Genomic DNA, 15005 nt, shown 5'->3' with positions numbered 1-15005 from the left:
CAGATTTTGCTCCAATAACATGGTGGTGTATATATTGTTTTGAATTAATGTTTTGGAATTCTTTGGATTTATTTGTAAAAGTGAGATAGCTGGATCATAAGGCAATTCCATTTTTAATTTTTTGATGAAAGGACATACTGTTTTCCACAGTGAATGCACAAATCGGCATTCCCACCAGCAGTTTAGGAGGGTTCCCTTTTCTCCACTCCCTCACAAACACTTGTGTGTTGATTTGTTAATAAACACCACTCTGACAGGTGTGAGGTGGTATCTCATTGTGGTTTTAATTTGCATTTCTCTGATGGTTAGTGACCTTGAATTTTTTTTCATATGCCTATTGGCTATCTGTATGTCCTCTTTGGAGAAGTGTTAATTTAGCTCCTTGGCCAATTTTTAATTGGATTGTTTACCTTCCTTGTGTTGAGTTTTAGAAGTTCTTTACAAATTATGGTTATATACCCCTTATCAGACATATCGGCAAATATTGTATTTCCCCATGTATAAGACACACCTTAATTTTGGGGCCTGATATTTTTTAAAAAATGTATTACATAAAGGGTGCATAAATAGTTACAAAGGTTATATCCTCTTGTTGAATTGCTCCCTTCATCATTATGTAGTGACCTTCTTTGTCCCTTACTACAGCCTTTGTTTTAGAGACTATTTTGTCAGATATAATTATTGCTACCCCAGCTTTTTTTTTATTTTATATCAGCATGAAATATTTTTCCCATCCCTCCACTTTTAGTCTATGTATCATTTATTCTGATGTGAGTCTCTTGTAAGAAGCATATATATGGGTCTTGTTTTCTTATCCATGCAACTACCCTGTGTCTTTTTTTTTTATTTTTTTTGTATTTTTCTGAAGTTGGAAATGGGAAGGCTGTCAGACAGACTCCTGCATGCACCCGACCAGGATCCACCTGGCATGCCCACCAGGGGTGATGCTCTGCCCATCTGGGGCATTGCTCTGTTGTGACCAGAGCCATTCTAGTGCCTGAGGCAGAGGCCATGGAGCCATCCTCAGCACCTGGGCCAACTTTGCTCCAATGGAACCTCGGTTGTGGGAGGGGAAAAGAGAGATAGAGAGGAAGGAGAGGGGGAGGGGTGGAGAAGCAGATGGGTGCTTCTCCTGTGTGCCCTGGCCGGGAATCTAACCTGGGACTCCTGCACGCCAGGCTGACGCTCTACCACTGAGCCAACCAGCCAGGGCCCCTGTGTCTTTTGTTTGGAGTATTTAATACTTTTACTTTTAAGGTTATTATTGATATGTACTTCTTTATTGCCATTTTATTCTTTAAAACTACAGTACCCTTTCTCTCTACTTTTTTTTCCCAAAATTAGAAGCGGGAGACAGTCAGACATACTCCCACATGCGCCGACCGGGTTCAACCAGACATGCACACCAGGGGGTGATGCTCTGCTTATTTGAGGTGTTGTTCCATTGTAGCCAAAGCCATTCTAGCACCTGAGGTGGAGGCCATGGAGCTGTTCCAAGCTCCAGGGCCAAATTTGATCCAATGGAGTGTTGGTTGTGAGAGGGGAAGAGAAAAATAGAAAGGAAAGAGAGGGGGAAGGGTGGAGAAACAGTTGGGTGCTTCTCATGTGTGCTCTGACTGGGAATCAAACCTGGGACTTCCACATGCCAGGCCAATGTTCTACCACTGAGCCTACTGGCCAGGGCCTCTCTATTTTTTTTCTTTACTCTTTTTATAGCAAGCCCTTTAACATTTCTTGCAGTGCTAGTTTGCTTGTAATGAACTCCTTGAGCCGTATTTTGCCTGGGAAGCTCTTTTTTTCTCTTTCAATTTTAAATAATAGCTTTGCTGGATAGAGTAATCTTGGTTGTAGGTTCTTGTTTTGCATCACTTTGAATATTTCTTGTGATACAATCTGGCCTGAAGTGTTTCTGTTGAGAAGTCAGATGTCATCCTTATGGGGGCTCCTCTGTAGGTAATTGACTGCTTTTCTCTTGCAGCTGTTGGTATTCTTTCTTTGTCTCTTAACTTTGGCATTTTAATTATGATGTATCTTGGTGTGGGCCTTTTTGGGTTCTTCTTTAATGGGACTCTGTGCTTTTTGAACTTGTCTGAATTTTTTCTTCATTAGTTTATGGAAACTTCAACTATGATTTCTTCAAATAAGTTCTCTTTCCCTTGTTCTTTCTCTTCTCCTTCAGGAACTTATATAATGTGTATGTTGTTTCTCTTTATGTTGACACAAAGGTCTCTTAGAGTTTCCTCAGCCTTTTTGAGCCTCTTTTTTTGCTGCTTTGGTTCTGTGCTTACATTTTTCTTGTCCTCTAAGTTGCTGATTCAATCCTGCACTTCAGCCTACTGTTGATTCCTTCTAGTTCAGTCTTCACCTCTGCTTTGGATTTCTGATTTTTGACTAGTTCTTTTTTATGATTTCAATGTCAATTTTTATGCTCTCTATAGCTTTATGTTCTCATTGTGATCCTCCATTGTTGCTCTATGATCCTTGAGCATCCTAATAACATTTATTTTAAACTCTGCACTTGGAAGTTTGCTTTATTTCCATTTCGTTTAGTTCTTTTTCTGGAAATATCTCTTATTGATTCATTTGATTCATATTTTTTTGTCTGTCCATTTTGTCTGTGTATTAGGTAGCTCATTTGTTGTGACATCTTTATGAGGAAGATGGATTTAATGGTGTTGATCTCTGGACCACCTGAATTCCTTGCTCTAGGAATGCTTTTTAAGGGTTATATTTACCCTTCTGTTGTATATGAGCATTGAATAGAGTTAGTCCTTTCATGAGTGGGGTTATCCCTTTAGGCTGACAGGCGCTAAGGGCTAACCTTGATCACATGTATTAGATGCTGTGCAGTGTCTGTTCTTGGGTGTATTTATTCTCTGCAGTGTCTGGTGCCTGCTGAAATCCTCTTTTGGGTATGACATTTGTGTAGCCACCTGACTCCACCATTGGTGTGGACTGCAACCCACTACTGGTTGTGTTGGTTCTGGTCTTTTTCGGTTGGCATCAGCAGATGTTTGTAAACCACCATGGGCTACCTGTCTGAAGCCACTGCTCTGTTCGCTGTTTATGCCTGTATTTTCTGTGCCTGAGTAGTGTGTGAGGGGCCAAGCTGTGTATAAGGATCAGTTTTTCTCCTGCTTAGAGTTGGCACCAGCTTCCTAAAAGGACCCAAGCTCTGTAAGAATTATCTGACATACCCCGTTTCCTGGTTGACTTCTCAGAACAGCCCAGTCTCCATAGGATGGGGCAGGAGATATTCCTCAGATTGGGGCTGTTGTTTTCCCCAGGCTGATGCCTCAAGAAGGGACTTCTCTACCTAAGAAAGATGGTGACTGCAGTATTGGAGAATGACTCAGCAGACAGGTTTTGATGGCTATCTCCCATAGTGTCTTTTCTTGGGCCACCAACTTCACACTCTTCTCACACACTTCTTGTCCTATCACCTCTCCCTCTGTAGGAACCCTGAGTAAGTGGCTATGAACAAGATTCTTTTCCCTGGCCCTTTAAGAAGGAGCATGCATCTCTAAAAACTCATGTCTCTTTCTTGCAGACAAAAACCTTGCCTCTTTTCACCATCAAGTGTTATTTGGGCAACTTTTCTAGGCTCTGGGGCTCTAGGCTGGGGAACCCAGTCTGGTGTTGAGGACCCTCACCTCTCAAAGAAAACCTCTCTACAGATGATAGTCCCTCCAGAGCCTTAGCCCCACTAGCTCCTGGGAGCAGGTCAACCATTTTCGTGTCTTAGCCCTTCCTACCAATCTCAGTGTAGCTTCTTCTATGATTCCTTGGTTAGGTATATCTGCATACTCTGTTGTCATTTTGGAATCTTGAAATTCTTAATGAAAGTTTGAGAAAAATCTCTCTTTTTTATTTATCAAAAATGTGAATTCATCTACCATTCATCTGTCCTTTCTAAGCAGTCAACTGAGTAGTTCGCAATAGTTAGTCTTCCTTTCTAGAATATGACAGACATTCCAATTACTTTCTTCTTTCAGAATGTTAATGACTGGTGAAATAAGACTCAGTGAAATAGTCTGGCCATCCATATAAAATTCTCCTTTCCACAATATATTATGAAAGATAGACAGGATTTCTTCTGTTTAAAACATATATGATATTTACCTATAAGGATCTGAGGGTTATATAAAGGAAAAAAAACCAAAAGCCAACTACATCTTTTATTACTTAAATGGAAGAAGTTAAATTAGAATATTAAGAAAAATACATAAATTATTATACTCTTAAAGAATGCATAATCAGAGTTAATACTAAAAATCAGCAACAACTGAATCTAGGCTTTTGACTATGTCTTCTATTATGAAGGGAAAAATAACTTTCAGATATTTCTTAGTTTCTCATTCAATATAAATATGAATTTGGAAGTTGAATGTAAAAGCATTTCTATTTTATAGAAAAAGAAGGAGGCACAAGGAAATTATTTATCAGATTGAAGCTTCACATTAAGTTGCTCTGTGCTGGAAAGAAGCTTCTTAATTTCCCAACATCATGCAAATTAATGAATATGAAGCAAAAAGCTAAAATTTGCAGGTTTTTATACTAATAGCTTCAAGATTGAGAGCTGAGATATGATTATATATTTTATATAAAAACCAAATTGCTGCCTGACCTATGGTGGCACAGTGGATAATGCATTGATCTGGAACACTGAGGTCGCTGGTTTGAATTCCTGGTATTGTCCAGTCAAGGCATATATGGGAAGCAACTTCTATGGGTAGATGCTTCTTTCTTACTCCCCCTTTCTCTCTCTCTCTTTCTCTCCCCTTCTTTTTAAAAATTAATAAAAAAAAAACAATTGCTGCCCTGCTCAGATGACTCAGTTGGTTGGAACATTATCCTGAAGCACAGAGGTGGCCAGTTCAATCTCCTGTCAGGACACACACACACAAGAACAGCGTGATGTTCCTGTTTCTTTCTACCTTTCTCCTCTCTCACTAATATCAATAAATTAAAAAAAATTTTTAAACAAATTGTTTTTTAAAAAGTATCTCACAAGCTACCAGCCAACAAATACTGTTATATAAGTGAGCAATTTCTCTCAAACTAGTAATTGCCCTACTTATAAATAATACAGGTAAATGCAGAAATCAACCAAATTTACTTTTTCTAGAAAAGGCATTTACCAATCTTTCAAGCTGAAGGAGGAAGACAGGCTGCCAGATCGCTTTTTTAACAGGAATCTTCTATCTACACAATCTAGATAGAAAAGAGTGGAAATGAAATAATCATGTTATCTTAGTTATCATCAGTGTTGTATAAACTCAGTCTAGCCCTTGATCTATTTTATGTTGGGCAAATTGAAATGAATATAAAATAATTAAATAATAGTATTAAAATAATACCCTAAACTATATGATAATATGAACTCACTCTCAGGTCTGTTTCTGGTCTCCTGAATTCAGTGCAACCTGCCCACACAACAATAGACATGGGATTCTTACTGGAACCACATCTGAGACTGACTGATACGTTAAGATCTTACCAGTGTGAAGTTCGATACTACTGATGATCATCATGAGTCCTGGCAGGAAATGAATAACAACACTGCCTGAGATCTGCTAACCTCTGGGTATCAGTCATCACGCATAAGTAAAATGAAGAGACTCAACTATAAGGCACCTGGAAATTTTTTAAAAGATTTTATTTATTCATTTTAAAGAACAGAGAAAGAGAGAAGGGAGAGAGAAAGGGAGGAGGAGCAGGAAGAATCAACTTCCATACATGCCTTGACCATGCAAGCCCAGGGTATCAAACCGGTGACTTCAGTCAGTGTTTCAGGTCCATGCTTTATCTACTGCACTACCACAGGCCAGGTGGCACCTGGAAATTTTGTGGACAATGTGAACAGATTAGTATCACTGCTGTAATTTTTTTGGATTATTCAAATTATAGAAATATTAATAAAATTAGCCTGCCTCCTCAAATTCCCAATGGCTCATGTGTGATAATTAAGAACATTGATGGGAGTATAAATAGGAACAGAAAAGGAGAGGACAGGAAGTGAGAGGAATGAAAAGTGACAATGAAAGAAATTTGGCATGATTAGATTATTAGATTAGTTTATTCCTTTTAATGAAGTGGTTGCATCTAGTCGTACTTAATTTCTCATTCCTTTGCTGCAACTGAGGGACTTAATCCTCCTTTGTATCACACATATGTGATTCTTCCCTCAGGAAGCATTTGGGTGATCACCTTAAATAAAAATTTCAGACACATTCCTAGATTCTATCATGGGAAATAAATGAGTAAGAAAAATGATTATTCTTGGAATGCAATAGTTGTGTTACCTATTACTTGATTCCACAGGTTAATTAATCAAAACAATCAGCATTCATTCATGTTAGGGATATTTTAACAGTATTTTTACCCCATCTATGGGTTTACTTTAAATACCTGGGTATATAATTTGCAGCTTCATTTAAATAACTTATTCTATAATATACTGTGCCAATACATAGCTTAAGTAGAAAAAAAGTATCTGTTAATAAGAATAGCAACAACCATATATTTAGCATTTATTATGTATAAGTTCTGTGTACATGTATTATTCATTCAGTCAACAAATACTGGGGGTTTAATGATGCAGTCTTTTTTTTTTTAACTATGACAATAATAATTACACTGAGGTAAAAAATTTTATTCTAAGAGTCTTGAAAAAAGAGCTGCCACCTCTAACAGTCTCCAAAACTCAGTTGGAAACAAATTAATATTTTCTCAGAATTCCTTTCTCTTTCTCTCAATCTTACTTTCTGTATATCCATTTGAAAAATAGAGAAAATAAAAGACAATTAAAATTTGAAAATGATTTTCTTATATTCTTTAATATAGTAATCTAGATGAGACCTAGATTACAAAGAATACCCTGGGAAATAACAATTGATTTTTTAAAAATTCCAAATATCATATAAAATTTTATAATGGCTCATTTTAAGTTATTTAAAGAGAACTCAAGATAGGATGCTCTGATCCAATTTTCTTGAGTTTGAAAATGCCTTACTTTTGTTTTCTCTCCATTTTCAAATATCACTCATCCCATCCTTTGTTTTCTTCCTTTCTCTGTATCCTATCTCCTTGTTCTCCATGCTACATTTTTTCCACCACACCCATCTTGCTCTCTCTGTCTGATTTAAAAAATATTTAGAATTTTCTCATGGATAAACATACCAAAAACAAAATAAGTTTTTAAAAATGTATCATAAATGTATTCAGTGAAAATACAAATCAATAGTAACTAGTAATACCTCGAAATATATACTTAGAAAAATAAAAATCTTTCTATTAAATTTTATTTGTTCAAAACAGGTCCAGATCATACACAAAAAGCAAATGAATACACTTAAAAACACACACATCAAACATTTATCTCACAGTTTCTTGGGTCAGAAAATCAGAAATGTTTTAGCTGATGTGCTTAGCATGTAGTCTCTCATGTGGTAACAGTCAAGATGTCAGAGAGAACTCCAGTCATGTGAAGGCTTGATTGAGGTTGAAGTATCCATTATTTAAAAAGCTGACTCACAGGTCAGGCAACTGATGTTAGCTGAAGTCAGGAGTTCCCAGTTTCTCTCCACACTGGCCCTTTTATAGGTATTTGATCACATGGTGACTGGATTGGCACAGAATGAACAATTCATGATGTTTGGTCTAGATACTGTATTGTATCCATAGCATTAATTAATAAAAGCATGCCCCAAATCTAGAAAGTAGAGATGTAATGCAATAAAAGTCAGAGTGTGAGAAAATTTTTTATAATTGGGCTATGCCATATAGCTCATTGTGTCCTCTAAAAACAGAATATCAAATTTATACCATATTCATAGAAATCAATACAATACCACATCAGCAAGTTTGAAATATGAGGGCGAGTAATTGATTCAAATTAGTGAAAACGGAAAAATTATGTTGTGTACTAAATTTTGTGCTTCTCTACTCCTCAATCTATTGTACCACAGAACGTGACTCTATTTGATTATACAACCTTTAAAGAGTAGTGCAGATAAAATGAGGTAATGTAGGTGTATCCTAATCCAACATGACTGGTGTCCTTATGAAGAAAGAGATTAGGACAGGCTGTGTGCACACCCAGAGCAAAAAGACATCATGAACAAATGCAAAGGGAGAAGCTTCAGAATGATCACAAACATTCTGGCACTTTGATCTTGGATTCTAACATTAAACTTGTGGAAAAAATTATCTTATTTAGGCCCCACAGTTTGTGATGAATAAATTATGATTGAGAACATCAAGTGGAACTGGAGAAAAAAAATTAAAATAACAAATATCTATTGGAGTGTGCTTTTCATTTATTTATTTGTTTCATGATATATTACTTTAGTCCTGAGTTCAACTTTTTTTTTTAAAGAGAAAGACAGAGACACAGGAAGGGAGAGAAATGGGAGAGATGAGAAGCATCAATTCATAAATTCATAGTTGTGGCATCTTAGTTGTTCATTAATTACTTTTTCATATACAGCTAGTGCTCGACTTATGACCATGATTGGTTCCAACAGACCAGTTGTAATACGATTTGGTCGTAAGTTGAGTAGGCTATATGTACAGTACTGTGAAATGATGTTATAAAAACCTTAAGTCATATTTAATCATAATTTTCTTTGTTCATTTTATGCCATTTGTATCATCTCTACAACATTTTGTTTCTTATTTTTATATTTGTCAGGTTTAAGTAAAACACTGCATTACCAGTAAAACTGGTTTAATATTTGCAAAACATACAAAATTACAAAATACAGGTGCATACAAAAATACAAAACACAGGTGTAAAAAATACCATAGGAAACATTTTCCCAATTGCAAAACATATCAAAATATATAAACATGTACAAAACATTTTATTGACTGCTGGTGCTTGGCTGCGGATCGTTGATGTCGTCATCTGAGGCAGCAGTTGGGATTACCGGAGATGGTTTTTCATAAACATGGTGAGCTTTGTCTGAATTGTATGTTTCTTTTTTTCTTCATAAATTTTACGATATGAACAAAACACATCGTGCACCATTCGTTCAGTCCTCGCAAATCATTCGATGTTTGGGTCCATTGCTTCAAAATGTATAAGAAGTTTATTCAGTAAAGATAAACCTTCTGATAATCCCTTACTGGTGAACTTTCTTTCTGGCTTCTCCTCCTCTTTCTCTGCTTCTCTTCTTTCTTCTTCCGCACTCACTGCTTCTCCAGTCACTCGAATACTATGCTTTTGGAATATTTTCTTGAATCTCTGGAACCAGCCAGTGCTTGCTACAAATTCTTGACTGTAATTTTCTCCAGCACGCTCTTTCAGAGTCTGAAATAGACTTCTCGCCTTCATCTGCACAGTAAAAAGACTTAATGCTGTCCGTTTTTGAATTTTATCTTCCAACCAAATATATAGCAATTTCTCCATTTCGTGGATGGACCCGCTTCGTTGCTTTGTTATAACTGTTGATCGCATGGGTGCAAAACCTTTCACAGTTTCACAAATTCTTTCTTTATCTTTCAAAATCATTGACACAGTTGAGTGTGATAACTTTGTATCACGTGCGATCACATTCACTTTTTTTCCTCCTTCATAATGCTTAATTACCTTCATTTTTGTGTTGAGATCAATGGCTTTTCTTTTCTTCTTGGCAGGCTGAGGCATAGACAAAGACAATTTCCTCTTGGTAGACATCTTGGGAGGGGTTTGATGAAAAATATCCAAGACACAAAACACAAATTGCTGTACCGAGTCTGGGATAACAGTTGAAATGGTGCATGTGGTGATGGTAGTGCTGCTGGAAGCTGGTCTGCACTGTCCTACACCCAGCTGGGCAACACTTGCGCTGCCAGACATGGAGAAGTCATGGCTAGCAATTGTGGTCGTAAAGTCGAATGGTAGTAAGTTGCATAGGTCGTAAGTTGATCAATAGCTGTATGCCTTGTTGGGGAGGTCTGGCTGAACCAGTGACCCCTTGCTTAAGCCAGTGACCTTGGGCTTAGCCAGCAACCTTTGGTCTCAAGCCAGTGACCATGGGGTCATGTCTATTGAACCCATGCTCAATCCAACAACTCCACATTTGTCAGCCCACACTTAAGCCAGATGAGCCTGTGTTCAAGTCAGTGACCTCAGAATTTTAACCCTGGGTCCTCAGCATCCCAGGATGATACTCTATCTACCGTGCCACTACCTGGTCAGGCTGCATTCAACTTTTAAAAGAATAGAGCCAAGATATATGATGGTTGAGAATCATAGCAAGTATAAAAAACATCAATTCTTTCTTAAACTTCTCTAAATGATAGCCTCTCATATGTTGTGCAACTTGAAGGCAAGTATGACCCAATGCATATAGGATATATATATGAATAACTAAGTAGTTTAATGTGAGGTGTCATTGACTTCATTTATCAAATATGCACACACATATACACGCTCACAAACTTGTGCACATAATGGTGGTGAAAGACTGTTTCTGCTACTCTCAACTAAAATATATTGTTGAGGTTTATTTTCCTGCTTGATATCTTTCTCCGTTCCTCAATAATGTGACATTATTAGATACTATTAAAGTATCTCTTTGATATTCAGGGCCTCTTTTTCCATACTTCCATCCTTCCTGGAGAATTCATATAATAATATTTTTTATTTGTACTCTTCTTTATATACAGATATGTTCTATTCCCAAAAGTCTCCTTCTCAAAATCCAGAAAGTTTTTAAAATTAATGGAGTGCAACTTATATCAAATTTCCCAGGAAATATGAAGAAAATTCTCAAGGTGGGAGCCTACCCTAGAAAATTCATTAATTTTAAAAAATTACTTTGAAATTGGTCATATTGTAAAGCAGAGAAATTTTATAAAATAAAATGTCAGAAAAGTACTCATCGATGCAGGCTGCCTAATTAGTTTTCTGTTTAGTTAAAATTAACAGTGCTTCCAGACTCCTTTTGTCTCAATTTATTATTATTATTATTTTTAATTTTAATTTATTGTTTACATAGATTCCAGTGTTCCCCCAAATGCATTCCCCTCCCCCATGTTTCCCACAACACCCCCCTTCCCTCCTTCCCCACAACATCCTCCCCCCTTCCCTCCAGGATCAGTTTATTATTATCACCATCATTTCCTTTATAACATTTTGAGATTGGAACTGTGAATGTCAATGCATTACCTTGTAGTAGAGTTATGTTTTTTGAATCCTCATCAAAAAGAGGTAGTTATAATTTATGCCCCTATATTTTTTGTCTAGATATTAAAATTTTTCACTATTTTTTTACATTTCCATTACAATGATTTTAGAATTTAACAGTCAGGAACCAAGGAAACTCTCCAAAACAATGAAAAACAAATGTTTTGTAATAAAGAAATAATCAGTAAAAAAAATTTGAAAAAATGACAAACTAAATTCTATATGTGAATATGCCATATGCAATTACCATTCTATATGTAAAAATTCTATAAATTCTCTTTGCTTCAGTAACAAAAACTGAGTGCCAGTGGCATTTTCTACTTCTTTCCCTAATTTCTCCTTCCACTTTAATCCTTAGAAATAAGTAAGTACTATGACATATTTTCCTCCTATATTAAAATTTATACTTGGAAAAAAATAGTAAACCCTACCAGTACTACAAAATCAATTTATAAATTCAATATCAATTACTTTATTTTATACTAAAAGTATACCTTTAAACCTTTAAAAATATATAATAATATACCAAAAAAATCTACCACCAAGACATTTTAAAAAGTTATGGTACCACAAAATAAAGAAATACATACTTTTGAAGAAATCATATGGCTCTTCTCCTATTGGAAAAGCACAGTTCCCAAGCAATAGCCTTGATTTTCTAAGAGATTGAATGTTTGTTACCTAAAAATATATAAAATCATAAGAAATATTTGTTTCCTCAGTTTGTATTTTTTCTTAAATTACAAATAGATTATTTCCCTTCTCTAAGCAGTAATTAACCCCATACCAAGCAAATGAAGTTTGGAAACATCTCTGTGGCCAAATTCCTATAGGCACAGACATAAACACTAACACTACATATAGGCATCTCAGATACTCATATTTGATTATTTTAGAGTTTCAAGCAATACTGAAATTTTGTACAGTTCAACACCTCTAATTAGAATATGTAAAACTAATTCAAACTGTATTTTGTAAGAGTAAGAAAAATTCAAAGTAATTTTTTTTTTCTTTTGTATTTTTCTGAAGCTGGAAACGGGGAGAGACAGACAGACTCCTGCATGTGCCCAACCGGGATCCACCCAGCACGCCCACCAGGGACAACGCTCTGCCCACCAGGGGGCGATACTCTGCCCCTCCAGGGTGTGGCTCTGTTGCGACCAGAGCCACTCTAGCGCCTGGGGCAGAGGCCAAGAAGCCATCCCCAGCGCCCGAGCCATCTTTGCTCCAATGGAGCCTCGGCTGCAGGAGGGGAAGAGAGAGACAGAGAGGAAGGAGAGGGGGAGGGGTGGAGAAGCAGATGGGCGCTTCTCCTGTGTGCCCTGGCCGGGAATCGAACCCAGGACTTCTGCATGCCAGGCCGACACTCTACCACTGAGAATAATTTTTAAAGAATAAAATATAATGAACATTCTAAAATAGTATTTGGTAAAATATGCTTAAGTGAAAGGAAAATAAGTTCTCTACAGAGGTGACTAGGGAAAAGGAAAGAGTACAAGAGGGGAAGAAATATCAATCTGGACCTAGCTTCACACCTACACAACTAAAAACACTAGCTGGCTCCTGATAATCAAAAGTAAATGGGATGGTCATAGATCATCTGCAATGACTTTGTGCCTCCCTGGAATCACTTCATAAAAATACCCATATGATATTTAGATGTGCTGCATTGGAAGGATGCAGGTCAAAGACCAATGTGTATTAAGACATTTATGTATTAATCCAAACACCACTTGTCTCTGTTTCCATCCTTCATTTTACAACTGGCCAATCTCCTTTATCCTGAAATGTTTCCAGAATTAAAATACTGTAATATGAGTTTTTTTCTAACAAAAGCAATAACAATACACTCCTTTTTGTTTTGTGTGTTTGCTTGTTTGTTTCTTGGAATTTACAGAACATTTGAATCAGTAGTAGTCTCTGTGCTAAATGGTGAGTAGAACTTTAACATAAGTCTCCATGGCTCCAGGGCCCATGTACACAGTCATTATATAAAAAAAAGTCTCCCTGAGAAGTAAAAAGAAAAGCAATTTTGACCACTTGGTTGTGTGACCTAGAACCTGAATTGTATCTTATGTGAACCAGAATTATTAATAAGAGGGTTATGGTATGGATTAAATGGGTTGATATATGTGGAGTCCCTGAAATGGGGCTTGGCAAATTTTAAGTGTTCTGCATGTGTTAGATATTATTCTTACTACTTTATGAAATGATGAATACATACTCTGCAGTGAAATAGTCCTATTGAAACCGCAGAAATAGTGGAAAAAATTTACAGTGCAACATTTCACAGGTATTTCTCACCTGGAACATAAACATTGCCAAAACAAATGAAAAAAAATTTGACAAATTGAGTCACAATTCTACTCTGTGCTCAGATAGTCATCATTCTGGAGATTTATTTTCATAATCCAGGTGAGAAATAACTACAACAGGGACTACTAGGGTGTGAGAGTGAAATAGGAGGGAAAGACAAATAGATAATCTAGAGATTTATTTAAGAACTAGAAATTATAGGGTTCCGTGATTGTTGGAAAGCTAGAAGGTAAAAACCAGATCTATTACATTAGACGGGACGCTGCTCAGTGCGTAACTGAAAGATTCATATTGAACCAAGTAGAAATTTAAGGAGTGACTAGAAAACTCCACATTCCATTAAACACCTCTGATATTTCTAGAACACATGTATTGGAATATAGTAGCATTTTAAAGTATGAGGAACATTTAAGTAAAACAAAAATAATAGTTATGCTTTGGGCCATTTGGTTGAACATTTGCATTTACTTTAGTAACTTTAGAATTTTACAGTAATTTATACTTTTAAGTTTGGTGCAGTGGTCTGAATTGAGATGTTTTATTCAACATTTGAAAAACTCATTTACTTAATCATTTCTGGAGTAGAGTATTTCAACAATTTATTGCTCTTATTCACATAAAAGCCATTTCTTTTCACTTAGCGTCTGTGCTGCTATCTCATCCCTAAGGTCTGCACATTCACGCACAGGAGAACACTTTTAAATGAGGCACCGCATCTGATGTGTGTTTCAGAACATTCACATACCTACAGCGCAGCGGTAAATCAGAGGTTCCCTATTGTAAGCATTAGGGAAAGCTATAAAAAAAAAATGAAATGGTGCTTAAAAGGAGAACTCTAATAGAATACCCATATAAAATCTAGGCAATAATTATATAAGGCTTCTTATGATCAGATAGTCCAAGTAGCTGAAGAAATTTGCTGATGCAGAGCACACAGGAAGCTGTCCTCAGGGAGTGAGGGAAAGTGGTTGGAGATGTATATGAGAAAACCTCCTCTTTCTCCTCTGTTCTCACACTATTACCACCTTCACTTTACTTCTGACACCAAAGGCGTGGGTTTTTCATACGCCAAGAAATTCTACAACACCAGCTAAATGTTCTGCAATTCGATTCAATTCTGAGGTTGTCTGTCTGGAGTTAGCATCAGATCCCCCAGGGTAAGGGCTCAGTCCCCTCAGACTGCTGCCACTTCGATCTTCAATCACAAGTCCAAGTTATCACTGTACTTCTGACAGATTAGAAATCATGTTTTCCGAGAGCCCTTCCTTGGGTTTGATAATTTGTTAGGATGGCTCACAAAACTCAGGGAAAAAAATTACTTATGCTTACCTGTTCATTATAAAGGATACAATAAAGAATACAGATGAAAGGCCTTAATCATTGTAAAAAAAATAGAGGACTGGATAGAGAAGATGTGGCACATATACACTATGGTATACTACTCAACCATAAGAAATGATGACATCGGATCATTTACAACAAAATGGTGGGATCTTAATAACATTATACAGAG

The sequence above is a fragment of the Saccopteryx bilineata genome, chromosome 9, assembly GCF_036850765.1.
Source record: "Saccopteryx bilineata isolate mSacBil1 chromosome 9, mSacBil1_pri_phased_curated, whole genome shotgun sequence".
Lineage (NCBI taxonomy): Eukaryota > Metazoa > Chordata > Mammalia > Chiroptera > Emballonuridae > Saccopteryx > Saccopteryx bilineata.
This window is presented reverse-complemented; position numbering follows the sequence as displayed.